This window comes from Acinonyx jubatus, chromosome B1 (assembly GCF_027475565.1).
Source record: "Acinonyx jubatus isolate Ajub_Pintada_27869175 chromosome B1, VMU_Ajub_asm_v1.0, whole genome shotgun sequence".
NCBI classification, from domain to species: domain Eukaryota; kingdom Metazoa; phylum Chordata; class Mammalia; order Carnivora; family Felidae; genus Acinonyx; species Acinonyx jubatus.
The window spans coordinates 95,939,517-95,958,517 of record NC_069382.1 but is presented as its reverse complement, the minus strand read 5'-3'; positions in this window follow the sequence as shown (position 1 = coordinate 95,958,517).

Here is a 19,001-nt window from a genome sequence, read left to right as displayed (position 1 = left end):
CTAATTTTACTCTTATCACTAAAGTCAAATCAATTATATGACAGTATTACATTTATCTGAAGAGAGCATAACAGGAAGACTTAATATGGTCTAGCACATTTATTGTGTCCATATGGACGTGACCTAAGACTTGATTGAAAAATCAGACTAATCAGAAAATTTGTCAAATTATCTTTTTCAGATCTTGCCTCATTACTTAGATTTTGCTAAGCAAGAAACCATGTTGTTCAAACCCCTTAATGGTCCTTCTCAAACTTATACTAATTCATTTGTTCATTTGCCAAATATTAATTGAACATCATAAAAGTAGCAGACACTGAACAAGACCCTTGGGATATGTAGGCTTTATTTCCCACTCTCTTGGACTTTATAATCCTGGCCACACCATGGGTGAACTAATTTTTGTAATACTTCACATTACTTAACCTTTCTGTCTTACATGTGAATCATAATGGTATCTATATCATTTGGTAGTGGACACAATTAAATGACAATAAATATAAAGTGTTTTAGATGAGTGCTGGGCTGAGAATGTTAGCTCTTAGTAGTAGCAATAGTATTAACAGTACCATCTAAGAGAGATAAACATCAGAAATAATTATTAATTTTAAATGCTGGAAGTGTTATAAAGACGTACAACAGCTAAGGAAGAATATAGTAAGATGATCTCACAAATATAAGTATTCAACTCTAGATAATTTCCCTAAACATGTAAAGGTATAAGCAAGGCTATTTTTTATCTATGATATAATATTAAATAGCACTAAAATTTATAAGTGAAAACATCATATATGCAGGAGTATCTTCATTCATTCACATTGTTTTTTTTATAGAGATTTATCTTTAATTTTTCTCAGTTTAACTATTTCTGAATAAAAGATCAAGAAGGAAGTCATTATAAGCCTCAGTAGCTTGGGAAAAAATAATCAGGTTTCAAAATACAAAACAGATAAAAGAATATATAAGGAAGCATTAAGATGGGTTTTTCATAGCTATGGTCTCAATAGAAACAATAAATAAGCCATAAAAAATTCTAGTCACATTCCCACACTCTTAATAACTCCACTTCTCTTAGATGTAATTACACTAAAGAAACCAGTGATCTAATTGTGTGGGCGAGTTCTATATTTTACTAATGAACATTTGTAAATATGTTCGTGTATTGATAATTAAAAAGACAGTAAATCCCACAAAGCATGTCACCATAGTTTGTACCCTAAATGCTTAATGAACATGTGAGTCTAAGGGAATAAAGAAATTATATTTGAATTACTGTATTAATAATAAAATTAATACCTGTCTGTGAAAAAGTTTCTATGCCCAAGATAGAGCCACTCCTGCTGAGGGTGCCACATCAGCAAACTGAAACTTAAACTTTTATGTCACTATAAATGCTCTGCTAGACCAGAAAGGCAGTATATCCAGTCAGACAATGCCCAAATTCCAAGCTAACTCTGGGCCTTCTCACCTGAAACAAGTATGACAATGTGGTCTCAGCCAATCAGATATTTTCTATTTTTCTTTTCCTTGTTCTTTATTCTTCAATCAATAAAAGCTTTTTGTATTCAGCCACATTTGGCAATTCTCTAAAAGGACACAAGTCTGCTCCATGAAATGTTAATGTTTTTCTGTATCATCTAAATCATCTTATTTAATCATTCTTTTAACAGTTTTTAGCAGTGACCAACGAGATCTGAGGCTGACTGCTGATGATTTACGGGACAAGTTGCACAGGGAAGGCACCTGCTGATCCTTTTGAGCTCACTGCTCCTCTTGCCATTCCCTGAGGCTGTTGGTAAGTCAGTCTCAGATTTGAGTCCTACTTCCTTGTGTGCAGCAATCTGATCAAAACACAGTTTACTTATATATACATATATAATATAATATTTATGTATATATAAAATTTAATATTATATATTTATATTTCCCAGAAAGGTTCTGGGGTCCTGGAAAGGTTCTGCAATAGTTATATTGGGACTCCACAATATGTGACAGCTGTTAGGGGACTTGCAAATCATCAAGCTAAGTCCACAGAATGAACCCCTGGAAAATGTCAACAAAGAAAAAGACAATTAACACGGATTGTTTTGACCATCAAAATCAAAATCTAAGTAGGCACAAGGGAGACTATGAAAAGCCAATAGGGTGTCCACCACTATAAAATCTTTTTCAGAGGAAATTATAGAATATTGCTAAGGGGAACCTGGGAAGCCAAAGCCTTTAATGAGTAGGGATCGAACACCTTAAAGCTGTTAGAGGGGCACCTAGGTGGCTCAGTTGGTTAAGTGTCCAACTCTTGGTTTCAGCTCAGGTCATGATCCCGCGGCTTCATGAATTTGAGGCTCACATCAGGCTCTATGGGCTCGATGGGGATTTGGTTTAGCTCTATGCTAACAGAGTGGAGCCTTCCAAATTTGGCAATCCGAAGTATCTTTACTCTGTTCTTTGTTGTTTCTACAGAATGCATTATCTTTTAATATATAATACAATTTTTCTTACATTTTAATATCTGTCTTTCCACTCCCTCCACCCAATATAATTAAAGATACAAACAGATATGGATTTTTGTTTTATTTACTGAGGGATTCTTCAACAATATCTGTCTCAAATGGATATTTAATGAACAGTTGTTTACTGCAATAATGGAACCCAACATTGCAGTAAAATTACTAAACATATCTTCTTTATCCATTCATCTACTAATGGAAACTGCTTCCATATCTTGACTATGGTAAATCATGTTAAAATAAACACAGGAGTGCATATATCTTTTGTGGTAAAAACACATAAAATTTACTATCTTAATTTGTTTAAATGTTCAGTTCATCAGTATGAAGTATATTCATTCATACTGTTATGCAACAGATCTCTAATAGTTTTTTTTTTTATTCTACAAAATTAAAATTTCATACCCATTGAATGACTCCCACTTTTATTCTCCCTCCAGCCTCTGGTAACCATCATTCTACTTTATTTCTATTAATTTGAGTATTCTTACTATCTCATATAAGTGGAATCACACACTATTTGTCTTTTTTGTAGCTGGTTTATTTTGTACACCAATAATGAGGCAGCAGAAAGAGAAATCAAGGAATTGATCCCATTTACAATTGCACCAAACACCAGAAGATACCTAGGAATAAACTTAACCAGGGAGGTAAAGATCTGAAAACTAAAAAACACTTTTGAAGGAAATTGAAGATGACACAAAGAGATGGAAAAATGCCCCATGCTCATGGACTGAAAGAACAAATATTGTTAAAATGTCTATACTACCCAAAACAATCTACAACATTTAATGCAATCGCTATCAAAATACCACCAGCATTTTTCAAAGAGCTACAACAAACAATCCTAAAATTTGTATGGAACCACAACAAACCCTGAATAACCAAGGTAATCTTGAAAAAGACAAGCAAATCCAGAGGCATCACAATTCCAGATTTCAAGCTTTATTACAAAGCTGTAGTTATCAAGACAGTATGGTACTGGAATAAAAAAGAAAGATCAATGGAACAGAATAAAAACCCCAGCAATGGACCCACAACTATATGGTTAACTAATCTTCAACAAAGTAGAAAAGAATATCCAATGGAAAAAAAGTCTCCTTAACAAATAGTGTTGAAAACTGGACAGCAACATGGAGAAGAATGAATCTAGACCACTTTCTTACACCATACACAAAAACAAATTCAAAATGGATGAAAGACCTCTATGTTAGGCAGGAAACCATCAAAATCTTAGAGGAGAACACAGCTTTGACATCAGCAATAACAACATCTTACTAGACACATCTCCAGAGTCAAGGGAAACAAAAGCAAAAATTAACTACTAGGACCTCATCAAAATGAAAAGCTTCTACACAGTGAAGGAAACAATAAAACAAACTAAAAGGTAACCAATGGAATGGGAGAATATATTTGCAAATGACATCTGATAAAGGGTTAGTATACACAATCTAGAAAGAACTTATGAAACTCAACACCGAAAAAAACAAATAATCCAGTTAAAAATGGGCAGAAGACATGAACAGATGCTTTTCCAAAGAAGACATACAGATGGCTCACAGACACATGAAAAGATGCTCAACATCATTCATCATCAGGGAAATACGAATCAAAACTACAATGAGATATCACTTCACAACTGTCAGAATGGTTAAAGACTGACAACTCAGGAAACAGTAAGTGTTGGTGAGAATGTAGAGCAAGGGGAATTCTCTTACACTGTTGATGGGAATGCAAACTGGTGCAGCCACTCTGGAAAACAGTATGGAGTTTCCCTAAAAAGTTAAAAACAGAATTACCCTATGACCCAGCAATTACACTACTAGGTATTTACCCAAAGGATATAAAAATACTGATTTGAAGGGATACATGTTCCCCAATGTTTATAGCAGCATTATCAACAATAGCCAAATTCTGGAAAGAACTCAAATGTTCAATGACTGATGAATGGATAAAGAAGAAATATGTGTACACACACACACACACACACAATTGATTATGGAATATCATTCAGCCATAAAAAAGAATGAAATCTTGCCATTTGCAGCAATGTAGATGTAGCTAGAAAGTATTATGCTAAGCAAAATAAATCAAAGAAAAACAAATACCATGTAATTTCACTTCTATGTGGAATTTAATAAAACAAATGAACATAGGGAGAAAGAGAGAGAGAGAGAGAGAGAGAGAGAGAGAGGCAAACCAGGAAATAGAATCTTAACTATAGACAACAAACTGAGGGTTGCTGGAGGGGTGGTGGGTGGGAGATGGGTTCAATGGGTAATGGGTATTAGGGAGGGTATTTGTTGGGATGAGCATTGGGTGTTATATGTAAGTGATGATTCACTAAATCTGTACCTGAAACTAATATAGCACTGCATGTTAACTAACTGGAATTTAAATAAAAACCTGAAACAAAAGACAAATCAAAATAAAATAGCATAATTGGCTAAAGTTTCAATATTATTACAGTGTATGACAAGGTTTCTTTATTTTTTAAGGCTGAATAACATTTCATTGTGTGTATATACATTTTGTTTATCCATTCATGTGTTGATGGGCATTTGGGTTACCCATCTCATGGCAATTGTGAAAAATGCTGCAGTGAACAAGGTGTGTAAAATCCCTTTGAGACCCTGCTTTCTATTCTTTTGGGACTCCGTTAAACTTAAAAATTTGTGTATATGAAGGAAACAATCAACAGCAATAAAGGAAAACTACGTAATTGGGGAAAACCTTTGCAGATGTCTAATAAGGAGTTAAAATACAGAACGTATTAAGAACCTGCACCACTCAACCAAGATTTAAAAAACAATTACTCAGTTAAAACAATAAAGTCCTCGAATAGACATTTCTCTAAAAAAAAGGTTACAAATGGTCAGTAAGCATATGAAAAGATGTTCAACAGCACTGATCATTAGTGAAATGCAAATCAAAACCATAATCAGATGTCATCTCACACTCATTAGCAGGGCCACCATAAAAAAACAAACAAAAACAGAAAATTATGTGTTAATGAGGCTAGGGAGAAACTGGAACACTTGGCACTGTTGCTGGGATTATAAAATGTTGCAATCTACATGGAAAACAGTATGGAGATGCCTCAACAAATTAAAAATAAAAGTACTTTGTGATCTAGCAGTCCCACCACTTCTGGGTTACATTTTTAAGTAGAATGGGTAAGATAGATTTCATTAAATAGGTGACATTTAAGCAAACAACTGGAGGCTGCTGAAGGAAACAGTTTTAAAGTTGTGTGAACAAAGAGTATTTCACACTAGAGGGAACAGTTAATGCTAGATGATTAGATGCCTCTAGAGTCTACAGTAACCTGTCAGAAGACCACAGTAGCTGGAGAGAAAGAGCTAGGGAGCAAGAGTAATAGGAGGTGATTTCAGAAGGAACTGGAATTTCCGGGCTGAGGTTAAAACATAACCGATGTTCCTTTGAAGCCTGTTTGTAGTACAATCTTTGGGACACTCTCTGTGTTGCCTCTGAGAATTGTATCAGACACTATTAACTGAATATTTGCTCGAGGATTTTCTGGAATCTAGGTACAGGTACATAGTTCTTCATGAGGACCCAATTCTTTATATTCATTACTGTAATTATTCATACTTTCTTTTTGTTTGATTAAGTAATGCTGCCCCCAAATCCACTGTAGATGCTACAATAAATATAATTATACCTTATTATCTTTATAAACTCCTGAATTTCAGAAACTCAATATATCTGACTCCAAGCGTTTAAGATAAGAGGATAGAGAGTTCCACTAAGAAGTCTGACTATTTTCTCCTCACTCCTCCTTCTCTAAGATTGAAGTGAAGTTTGACCAGTAATTATCTCTCAAGCTTTCTTTTTCTTTTTTTTCAAGCTTTATTTTCTAGGAACCCCAGCTTAGATACAACATATTTTTAAGTTCATCTTGTTATACATTTCATTAATTTATAATATAAAACCAACTTAAACTTCTAATGCATACAATACTATAAAAGATTCTGCCAATAATTATTACACTAATGAATATCAATTCCTGTGAGACCCATTTTCATCCCCACTCAAGGGCAAGAATTTCTGCCCCACTCTGTAAGTGACCCAGTAAGGAAATACATCAAGAAATTTGTTCTCTAGAGCGGCTGGGACTTGGACCTCATTGTGTTTCTGATGGTCAGACTAGAGCCAGAATCAATAATGAGTCCACAACTTTACAAAGCTTCCCTTTGGATTCCACCTCCTTTTGTAGTTTTATGATTGCTCCTCCACCTGGTTCCCTAGGAATACATTTCAGGCCCCAGGCCCAAACTCCATCCACCCACTAGGTCTGGATCCCTTCTCTGAATCATATCCAGCTTCTCTGTGAGCATGAGCCCTTTCCCAGATGCTATGCATTCCCTTGGATTCAAGACTTGGATCCTTCCCCTGTATAATCTAGCTGAGATCTTTCTCCAATGAGATTACTAACAACTGTGCTGTTAACCACCTTATTAATTATTTCACACTTGCCCAGACTTCCACTCTGATGCCCTCTAACCCACTCAGATATCCTTGGAGATACCTACCACCTCAAATCCCATTCGACAACTTGTGGCTAATCCTACAGTAAGAGAATTTCTTAAATTCTAAGCTTTTCTTATTCCGAGTTTTCTTTCTTTCTCACAACTTTTGGAGATCCAGCCTTCCATTGCCCTAAAGTAACATGCATTTTGATTTACATACATTTCCAAACAAAAACTAGGAGTTGAAGATGTAAAGCCTCTTCAATATACATCGTTCACTCTGTTTAAATACTTTTAAATCTTAAATGAGAATGCTGTTTCCACTAACAGAGTACTTCAGCATATGAGTCTTAGTGATTCAGTAAAGGCCAAAAAACCAGGGAATGGGTCTAACAGACTCCAAGTTGTTTTATGGTATATTTTACAAAATGCCATATTCAAATAATGTTAAACTTGATGTTTATCTCTTTAAACTAAACTCATTGCAAATATGTGTGAATTTCAAAAAGAAAGTATGAAATAAATTAAGTGCATTGCAAAATATAAGTAATGAAGATATCACTTATGCTGTGAGAATACTCTGTGTGGCGGGGGAGAGGGTAGACTAGCCAAACAGAATAAATTCATTTCAATATGTAACAGTATTTTCAGCATAAATTTTTGTTTATCATGTATCTTTGTACTAATGAGCAGTTTAAGATCTCATGATTATTAATAAATATAATTATCAAAGTGATTTTCAGCTATCAAAACTTGTTTACCATCCTAATCAGATAGTAAGAACCATAGTTAGAACCACATTAGAATTGTGTGCAGTCACTACAGGAACCATTGTTAGTATTCTTTAATGGAAATGAATAAACAGGAATAACCTGGATGGTATCTGTGACCATGCCTATCTGAGAATATATGACCAAAACACTTGAGAATATTCAATAAATTTCTTAAAATTCTTGATGAATAGAAATAGCGATAGCTAACTCTTGTTGAACATTACATATCAAGCAATATCACTGCAATTAGCACTTAATCCTTATAAAAAAAAGAAAGGAAACTATCACATAAAGACATTAACTTAACAAACCAAAACCTCCCCAAATGGATGGAATGGAAATTTGATTGGGATTTCTGGAGACAATATACCATAGTAGTTAAGCTTATGGATTTTGGAACCAGATCAGGTAGTTTCAAATCCTGGCATTAGTCTTTCAGTTATGTGATCTTGAGTAAGTTATCAAGTTCATTTAATGTAAACTAGAGAAATTAGTATCTGTACCATGATATTGTTAGAAAATTATATGTATGTAGTAAGAATTTAATAAAATGATTATAAAATCTTTTATTAATTTTTCAGCCAGGCTTTTTGCTCCTAACTATTCCACTTACTCTGATTCAGCAATCCCTTTTTAAGGACACATGTCAGAAAGTATGGATACATCCTATACCTCCAATTACAATGCCAATCCAATCTCAGTGTGCAATTTTCAACATATTTGTTTACACCTGTTCTGTGTTCTAGCACTCATCAGTTTCTCATTGTTCATTTTCTGATGGCGCAATCTTTCTTTACGCTCCTCTGCAGCCATGCTGTGCCAACTCCCATATTATTTTGCATAACAGAGAAGAAATACAGTGCTTATCAAATGTATGTATATGTACATTTAGCTGCTGCTATTCTTAGGAGTTCTCCAGATTTATGCAAAAAGAAAGAAAACTGTGTTCTTCAAAATGCTTGATGACTGTGAAAATTTTATCTACATAAGCTGTTCATTCTGTGTTATGCTGCCACAGAAGGGGTTTTACAAATTTACCATGCGTGGGACAGAGGGGAATAGAATTTCTAGGCTGAATATTATCTAGCAAATTCCCCATACTGTTGAGATGACTCTGAAATATTCTATATTGAATGACTTGTAGTTTTTAGATTTTCATTCCTACTGTGTGGCTATACTTATACCTGCCCGAATAGACAGAATTTTTCATACAGTATTCCAGAAATGTAACTCACACACAAGCATGAAGGAAATCAAAATTAGTAATGGCTTATTTTTGAAAACCGTTATTTAACAGTTTGTGCAAATAAATCATAAAACTTCATCTCTAATCTATACCTAGAGATATGTGGATAATTTGAAGATATTTATTTTAAATCTCCATGTGTAATTAAGATTTACAAGCATAAAGAAAGAGAAACACTTCTGTATTTTCTACTGTCAATATTTACACAAGTAAAATAAAATTTATCATATGGGTATTAAAGTTCCTAGCATCATTTATAAAATCTTGAGAGTGCTTTATCTAAGGTAAATTTTTTTCCAGCCAGAATCAAGAACTCTTTAAAGAATTTTTATTAACAAAGGCTAAAGTTCCAATTAATTTGTAGTTTGAGTGCAGCTGCATAAAACCCAGTCCAAAATGCAACTTCTAAAATACATGTTTCAAGTGTGCCTTTTCCAAAATGCATGTTCCTGCTCTCTAATTTTTCAGTTCCATCAGATACAAGCTCCTTTTGACTAATAAATATTTTCACATTTTCCCTTTTGCTATCCTGAAATTAAATTCAAAGATAAAATAAGCCTTTACAAATCCTATGGAATGCCTACTGTAGGGTATGTAATGAAATAATCAAATGTTTTCACCAATTTATAATGAATGTGTTTTTAGTTAAGTGATAAGCCTTTGACATATGAAATATGTTATTTGACATATGAAATAAAATAAAATAAAATACAAATTTAAGTGGGCATTAAATATAAATTTTTATTAAACTATTAATAATCTAATCTTACTTGTACATGACAAAAGAAAGGGAAAAATAAAAAAAAATGTCAAGTCAAATCTCCATGTTACTGACTGTAAAAGTAAAAAAATGAAGAAGTGAAATATCCATCCCATGTGTCAATAAAAGTATTAAAAAGCTAATAAAAATAAATATACATGAAATATTTACCAAGTTCTTACCTAATCATTAAGAATATCTCACTTTATAGTGTATTCACTAATAATATATTATGGGATCAAAGTTATGCACTACTAACTAGACGTGATGTCCTTAATGAATTCAAATCCCTAATAGCATCAGTAAAATACCTTTATTCTAATTAATCATCTATATACTGACTTTTTCCTAAAGCACTAGACTCTGTGAAATTCCCTGTAATTTTTGCTTTCAGTATTATTGTCTCCAGATGTGTAGACACTTACATTTGAGATGTGTTTTGGCCACAGAATATTTGTAATTTGTGTGGTCTATGAGAAAATTTGTTGTTATGCAGGACTGTTCTATGCACTACATCTCTGGCATTTGCTCACTGAAGAAGTATTTCCTCAATCATTATTACCAAAAATCTCACCGGTATTTTTCTTTTATTTATTTATTTGTTTATTTACTTTTTTAATGTTTATTTTTTATTTTTCAGAGAGAAAGACACAGAGTGTGAGCAGGGGAGGGCAGAGAAAGAGGGAGACACAGAATCTGAAGCAGGCTTCAGGCTCTGAGCTGTCAGCAAAGAGCCTGATGGGGGACTCGAACCTGCGAACTATAAGATCATGACCTGAGCCAAAGTCGGATGTCCAACCGACTGAACCACCCAAACACCCCTGTTTGTTTATTAAAGTTTATTATTTTTTTTTATTTTGAGAGAGAGTGAGAGAGAAAGAGAGAGAGAGAGCACAATCTGGGGAGGAGTAGAGAGAGAGAAAAATCCAATTAGGCTCTGTACTGCCATCACAGAGCCCTATGTGGGGCTTGAACTCACAAACTGCAAAATCATGACCTGAGCTGAAACCAAGAGTTGGAAGTTTAACCGACTGAGCCACCCAGGTATGCCCCATCAACAGTATTTTCTATATTTCCCTCTCCCATAGGTGTGCTGCCCATTGAGAATCACTGTTCCATACGACACTGGGAACTGAAGAAGCTGTTGAATATAGGACAACACCTAACTTGGGATGACTTGGGAGTAACAGGAAACTTTTGAATTTTTAAACTTTATATACTAATTATATAATTATGCTAATTATATAATTTCCACATATATATATATATATATATATATATATATATGAAATAAGGTATAAAAATTCCATATCACATAAACAGGGTATGTCAGAGCAACAGAAATTTTCTCCAAAGACTGTCACTCTGTCCTAGTATTAAATTTTTCCTTCTCTTTGTCCAGTGTCTGATTTCACAGTCTCCCTTTACCCAATTTGTTTTCCTGGATACTTTCTAGTCCTTCTCTTAGGGCTCAATGTCTTCTTTCCCCAAACCCAGACTATTTGCCTGGTTATCTCCCAGTATTCATTCAGATGTCATCCTACATTCTCTCCCTAAGAGACGCCTGTTTTGGACCAACCTGTCTTTGGCAGCCATCTCATCTCCTCCATGGCACACCCCCCACCATCCAACATGCATTCCTTACCTCATCATTCCGTTTTATTTCTGTTGCAGCATCTACATCATTTTGTTCCTCTCTCACTAGAATGTAAGGGAGGCAATGAGCATTCCTGTGTTGTTGAAACTGTGTCCTCAGTGCCAGGCCGATGTGCCTGGCACATAGAAAGCCCAGCAATAGGAAGCAAAGTGAATGTGAGCATCTCTTACTCCTCTGAAGAATACATAACCTGCAAATACCTTTCCAGCTGATCTCCAGTTGTCTCCAATGTCTAGAATGGCTGCTTGACTTTCATATAGATCTGACAAACAGCCACATATGTGGGGATGGGGGTCTTGTCACAACCTACAAATTTAGTTTAAAGAATTATATTGACATTTATCCCAAATTCAGTTTCTTTGCCTTCCAAATGTTTGCCTTATATCTCCCTAAAATATACAGCTTTTTTAATTATCTGGATTTTTTCCCCTAGAAAACTTTATATAGTTGAAACCATTAAAAATATGCTGGTGTTACTTATCCACATTTTTGCTAATATTGTTTTTTTAATCTTATTTTAATATTAAATAATTTCCCCAAAATAAAATAGAAATATGGTCATTCCTGGTAGTCAACTGATTTTATCACATTAGTTTTCCTTTCCAGATGCCATGGTTTTATGTAGTGTAAATGATCCTCTCATTACCAGATGGTATGAGAAAGAAACTGCTTCAGGGAGGTATATGCTATATAAGCCCGTACATTGAGTAGCTATAAAAAAGTGAAGCTTTGTAAACTAGCCAGTAAAGTATCTGAACTCAGCAGTGTGGACTGGGGAATGCAAACACTGAACTCTCCATCTGACCAGATGTGGACATTCCTAATGGATGATAAGTTCAGTGAACCAATAAAATATTTTCAACTTAAAGCTTAAAGTGGTGATTATAATGCTAATGTTCTTTGCCTAGAAAGTATAAATGAAGCAGAGAGAGATACAATAAAGAAAAGCAAGTTATCTTTCAAGCCAAATATTTACCAGACTCTTTATTTACTCTATTTTTAGAATTCTACAACTTACACTAAGCAAGAGAATAATTACACAACGATGGAGATAACTGCTGATTATATTTTATTATCACTCTAAACGTAATCTGAATCACTGGTTTAATTGCAGTGATTCCAAATGTGCTTTTGAAAGAGGCATTTATCACGTAAGTACTTATCCAGATAACTCCCAAATATTTACCTCCTCCTGATCTGAGATATTTTATATGAATTTTCAACTATTAACATCAACTTGGCATGTATACAACTGAATTCAATCTTCTCTTTCTCTCTAAATACATCCTTTTGCTGATTCCTCTGTTCACTCTATCATTATCATAGATATAAATTCAAAAAGGAGAGTTACTCTTTGACTCCTGTGTTCCCAGACTTAAGCTTTATTGTCATCAGTGGATTCATTATTCTTTGCCTTTGCTTAGCTCACTATTTCATGCATTTATCTTTTTTTCCACTCCCATCCACAGGGGAGGACCTCATCAGTGACTATCTGATCTACAGAATTAACTTCAGATTTCCAATTTTCTAATGTGGATGAAGTATATCATTAGCTGAATCTAAAATTCATGTTATTTTCATAGCATTATTCTCTTCAAGAACATTAATATCTCCCTTTCTCTCACCTCTGGACTGAGTTAAAACTCACTGAGATTATCAGAACTCACCACAAGCCAGCGCCTCACATTCAATCTTATTTACCAAAGAAATCAATGTGGAGTTACACCCAAAGAGGAGATCTCACTTCTTTATTATTTTTAAGCTCCTAGAGATCAGGAAATATGGCTCTTAGCCTCTTTCCCAGCACTCCCTCACTTAAAGAAAAATATAAATTAACTACAGTCCATTTTTTTAAGATTTTATTTTTAAGTAAGCTCTATGCTCAATGATGGGCTTAAACTCATAACTCTGAGATCAAAAGTCTCACACTGTACCAACTGAGCCAGCCAGGTGCCTCCAGATTAGGGTCCTTTTTGGAAATTTTTATTCCTGTTTATCAAATACTAGCTGGGGTAGTGACAATCTTGAGTAAAAAGCATAAAGTAATTTTAATTATCATTTAGTTGGTGCTATGCATTCAAAATACAAAAATTTTAAAGTATTTATTAATTTCTTACTCTGTGTCAGGTACTATTCTAATCACTAGAAATACAAAGGTAAAGAAGACATGCCAAGTTATCATAGTTTCCTGTTGCTATGAGTCCTCATGTCACAGACTAAGCCTCCAAATGGTTTGTTGATTTCATATATATATATATATATATATATATATATATATATATATATATATATATTTTCTTGATTCCAAAAAGAAATTTTGTCAAAGGGCAGTATTTTTGGTTCACTTCATCCTTTTTACTGACCATGTACATTTAATTTACCAAGATTAGTATTTTATCATGAAAAATCTTCAGCTGTCACTTTACTTCAATTCCTTATGTTGAAATCACAAGCATTTACACTTCCTCACCAGTACATGTTACTTTTAAATTTTTCATTCCAGCGCACCAATCTTTATAAAATTGTCATAAAATTAATGTGCAATGTGCAATGACTATCTTGAGTGTATGGTCATTAGTTACATGACCTAAAATCTACAACAGAAAGATGTAAATGAATTCAGAGACTTAAATGCAAACTGCTCTAGATTGGCACAAAACAAAACAACAAAAAAAATACAAGAATTTGGATCTATGTCAACATTAATAACATTTGGATTTCTAAATTTATTATAGATAATGATATCATATTTATTCAACTAACTCGTTTGGGAGATATTCTTCCCTATCCCATTCCCATTTGGAATTAGAATAAAACCAAATACTCATAGTACTTATCTCAACTATATGTAACCCTTCCACAATTTTAAACTCAAATTGCTTCCATTCTGATCCCATCTACTCTTGGCTATCCATTTCAGGTTCTGTGGCTCCTCTCCACATATTTTCTCTCAACACTTAATTTGTGGACTAATTTGAAATTTTAAAATTTCAGTTTATCAAATAGATTTTACTTTTCCTTTTCTCTGTTTCTTGGCATCAGTGAAATTAATTCTACCTCTGTCTTCTGAGTTAAACACAATCAGAATCTCACCCTGCTTTTGCTCCCAAGAGGGCAAGAGACTCACACAATTGATGAGCTCCAGCTGGTTTGAAACCATGAAAGCCTCCTGGGTAAAACCTGAAGCAGTCCCCTGAACAAAGAGGGCAAGTAGAACCTGAAGAAAGATCACTCCACATTGGTAGGTGGCAGGTTTAATAAGCAAGGGAACTTACAAATGACTCTTGTCTAGGGTGCCCACAGACAAGTTGATCTCCATATGTGCCTGCCAGAATCTTAAAAATTTATATAGAGGTCTTGTCTGGGTTCAGTTATGTATGCCATCCAGATGATCTCAATACCATATTGCTCTCTAAAGGCTGTGTCTTTAAAAATGATTCCCACTATAAGAATGGTGGGTAAATTGTATATTCCAAGAATGGGAAAGAGGGGTGGGTAAGGAGCCTCTGGGTCCAACTTGAAGGCCAACCTATGGTCATGTCCTCTCTATGACCTCCTTTACCATATATTAAAACGATTCATTTTATTCTTCATAGGGGAATCTTTGTGTTCTTAATTTACTCAACATGCTTTTTTCAACTAAGTAATTAAAAAAGTGTAAGTGAGAATTATCAAATTCTTATTAACTTCTTCATTCAAGGTAGACCTTTCATGAAGTCTGTATTTTTTAAATAACAGATATTTTTGACATAAATGTGGACATTAAAAATGTTGATAGAGGCAGTGGACCCATATAATGTTATCTATGATCCATTTATGCAACTGAAGAAAAAACTTCAAAATAATTAGTCAAATCATAGGGAAGATTATCTATTTAAATAATTAATTACAATGTTATGACTCTAGCTCAATATTAATTAACATTTACAGTCTTTTAAACTATTTCTATGGGTGGCTCAGTCAGTTAAGTGTCCAACTCTTGATTTCAGCTCAGGTCATGATCTCAGGGTCATGAGATTGAACCTTGAGTTGGGCTCTGTGCTGCACATGGAGCCTGCTTAAGATGCTCTCTCTCCCTTTTCTTCTGCCCCTCCCCTGCTCACTCTCTCAAAATAATAATAATAATAACAAAATAATAATATTTCTAACTGTTACCAAATTTTATTTACAGTTAAGTTATAGCCATCAGTAAGGATACACTGATCTTTTTATGTAGACTGGGGATGCTAAAACATAAAGAAATGTTCTAAATTATAAGTAAGCTTATACTCTAATTTGGAAAGTAGAACATACATTTTTTAAACAAGTAAAACCACCGAGAGGACCATTGATCATGTTGATGATGATTTCTAAAAACAAATAATAGAGATGTTCCTCAAACAAGCATTGTACAGGTTCATTTGGGCAGGAAACAAAGGCCTCAGTTAGATTTTGAAGTGAATTTTGAAGGAACAATTTATCTATAGGGAGAATTTTAAGTAGTGGAAACTAATCTGTATAATAGCTAATCTTTGAGATGCTAATCAAAACAGAATTGAACATCACTTATTTATGAATTGAGCTCTCCCTGTTAACTACTTTACATACACACACTTTTTTTGAATGTTTATTTATTTTGAGAGAGACAGAGAGAGTAAGAGAGTGTGTGTGCATGCAAGGTGGAGTGGTAGAGATGGAGGGGAAGAGAAAATCCCAAGCAGTCTCCAGGCCGTCAGCACAGAGCACAATGCGGGGCTCAATCACATGAACTGTGAGATCATTACCTGAGCCAAAGTCAAACGTCTGAGGCTTAACTGACTTTGCAACCCAGGCTCTCCTTGAATATATATTTTTAAAGTATGAGTTGACCATCTCAGTTTTTCCCAGGTGGGTCTTATTTCATTAGATCAGTGTCTACTCTGATATGCATTGCTGAGTTATCTGCTTTACTGAAGCAGAAATTTAACAAAAATTTAAATTGTTTCTGTTATTTTAAATTCTGAAAATCCACTGAATTTGGGGGAAGTAAAAATTTAAAAAAAACAACAACATTTAACCACTTATATTAAGAGCAAGATGTTAAATGGAGTTTGTTCTTTAAAAAACAAAACACAACTGGCTGTTTGGTATCTTATTTTCTGATGCTACCCCTCCCTTTCATTGTCATTATACAATAAGCTGTCCCCATCTACTTCCCCTCAGGGCTTTTAGTAAGCTTAATGAACATAAAAATGATAATAAAAGTCATGTGGTTATACAATATTGTAATGCAGGATGCAAGTACTGATGGAAGGAACATAATTCATAAAAACTAGTCAATTGTCAGGCTGACATTCAGTCTGAACAGTCAATTCTAATGCTATGCTTCAAAAATTTGTCATAATCAGTGAAAATCAGGAACGAGATTGCAAATAGTTATTGGATTATACGGTAGTATATGGTTAGGACTTAAATTACCTGTTATTAGTTCATTCTAAGTCTATGCGTTTAAAAATTGCAATCATGTAAGTTCTCACATTAACTTTCTCAGACCTTTATTAACCCCCAAGTTTCTGAACAGTTGTGGATAGGAGGTTAAGAAAAATAAATGCTAGCAAAATTAAAGCATCATCTATGTATAACTTGCAAAGTAAAAAGAAGATAAATACAATATGATTTTCTTGGAGGGAGGGGCTTTCTATAACTGAAAGAGCTCATGGCTGCATAACTCTGTGAATAGACTAAAACCCGTGAAACTATATATTTCTTTAAAAGGAATGGATATGGTAGGTGAATTATATCTCAATAAAGTTCATATCCAGAAGAAGAAAGAAGGAGAAGGAAAATAAGAAGAAAAAGAAGAATCACTACCAGCAGCATACCCAGTTTCTGGTTAATTTCATATGATGAGACATAACATGGCTAGTGTCCAATTAACAGTATTTCACCACTACAGTGTCTTTCCCCATCTTTGTCATATTTAATCCATAAAGAAGGATTTCACTCGGTTGGCTAGTTACTATCTGATATCAGCAGGTCTTTCTAGATACAAGGGGTATGGCCTACAAGTGAGAATTTAAAAATGAAGAAGGCCAAAGGCAAAGCCAAAAGCAAGCCTACAAGAACGAAGCCATATGCTGACGCTGTTTCTCAGGTATCAATAAATCATGGCCTAATTCCAGACTGCCATCTGTTTGTGCAAATAAAGTTTTACTGGGACACAGCCATAGCCATTTATAAATGTGTTACCTGGCTACTTTTGCACTATAATTTCATAAGTGAGTAATTAGGGCAGAGACTTCATGGAGCACAAAGCCTAAATATTTGCATTTTATCCCTTTACAAAAAAGCTTGCCAATTCTTGCTAAAATACTTGAAAGAGTTTATATTCAGTAAGATATATATTTTTACTTGAATTGTCATATCTTTATAACCCATACACTCAGTTCTTAATACCTCATATTTTTTTTCTAAATATCTTAGTATAGGATAGGAAGGATTTGGAACTTTTCACTTGATCAGTCAGTGGGAAAAAGAAAATTTAGCAGAGTAAATAGCAACAGAACTCCAATTACCCTGAAGTTCATAATTTATAATCCAACTTTTCTTCATTTTGATTCAAATAATGTCTAAACAATGCTTAAAAATTTGACCTACACTCAACCATGCTCTCTTAACATCATGCCCCACGTGTCCTCACCAGTAACTGCAACACTTCTATGACCTCAAATCTAAGGGTCCTCCTCTGTGACTGGAGCTCCCTCCCCACACTCCATCCCTCCTGAGATTATACCCCAGCAGTACCCCCCAACTCCCTACTCAAGTCCCATCCTTTGACTCAGCCAGATTTCACAAACCCTCACGTTTTCACACCTCTTCTACCCTCTTGCCAGCTCTGTCCTCAGGTCCATGGGCTATGACCTAACCTGGTGAGCCCTGATCACACCACAGCTCTGCTCATCCCCTGGTGAGACCCCTAACCAAAGCCTTGCTCTCAGTTAAATCCAGCTCTGGAACTGGGTGGGCACCTGAGTACTAAACATGGCTAGAGAAATTGAACCTACTTCAAAGGGCACTCAACATTGTTAGACAATCCCATACTCAAGACACTGGGCCTCATCTCCTGTCTCTTTGAACCTCTAGCCACACTTGCTTCCATTCCTCAACTGTCGATTATAAATTGATGTATAATATATTCACATGGTTCAGTAATAAACATTTAAAACAGGATTAAAAAAAAGAAAAAAAAACTGACTCACACTGACTAAAGTGTATTAGAACCTAAGTGAGATGAGAAACTACTGCAGGTTTACTTACTGGTTTCTCATGGTAGAAATGATGGGCATGTCTCCTGAAAGAAAAACATAACCTTTTTTTCTTCCCTTCTAGAATATTCCCTAGAATTTCATGTGAATTTTTTTCCATAATATTGGATCCTGGTGTATAAAATTTTACATCAAGTCCTAGGTCTAATTAGTCAACTATTGCCCTTTGCTGAGAAGAAAGGAAGAAGATAACATGAAGGATACTCCCAGCGGAATTACTGCTTTCCTATAGCTACAGTAAATTATTCAATGTATCTTCCCTGTAGTCTTTGAGTTGTTTTG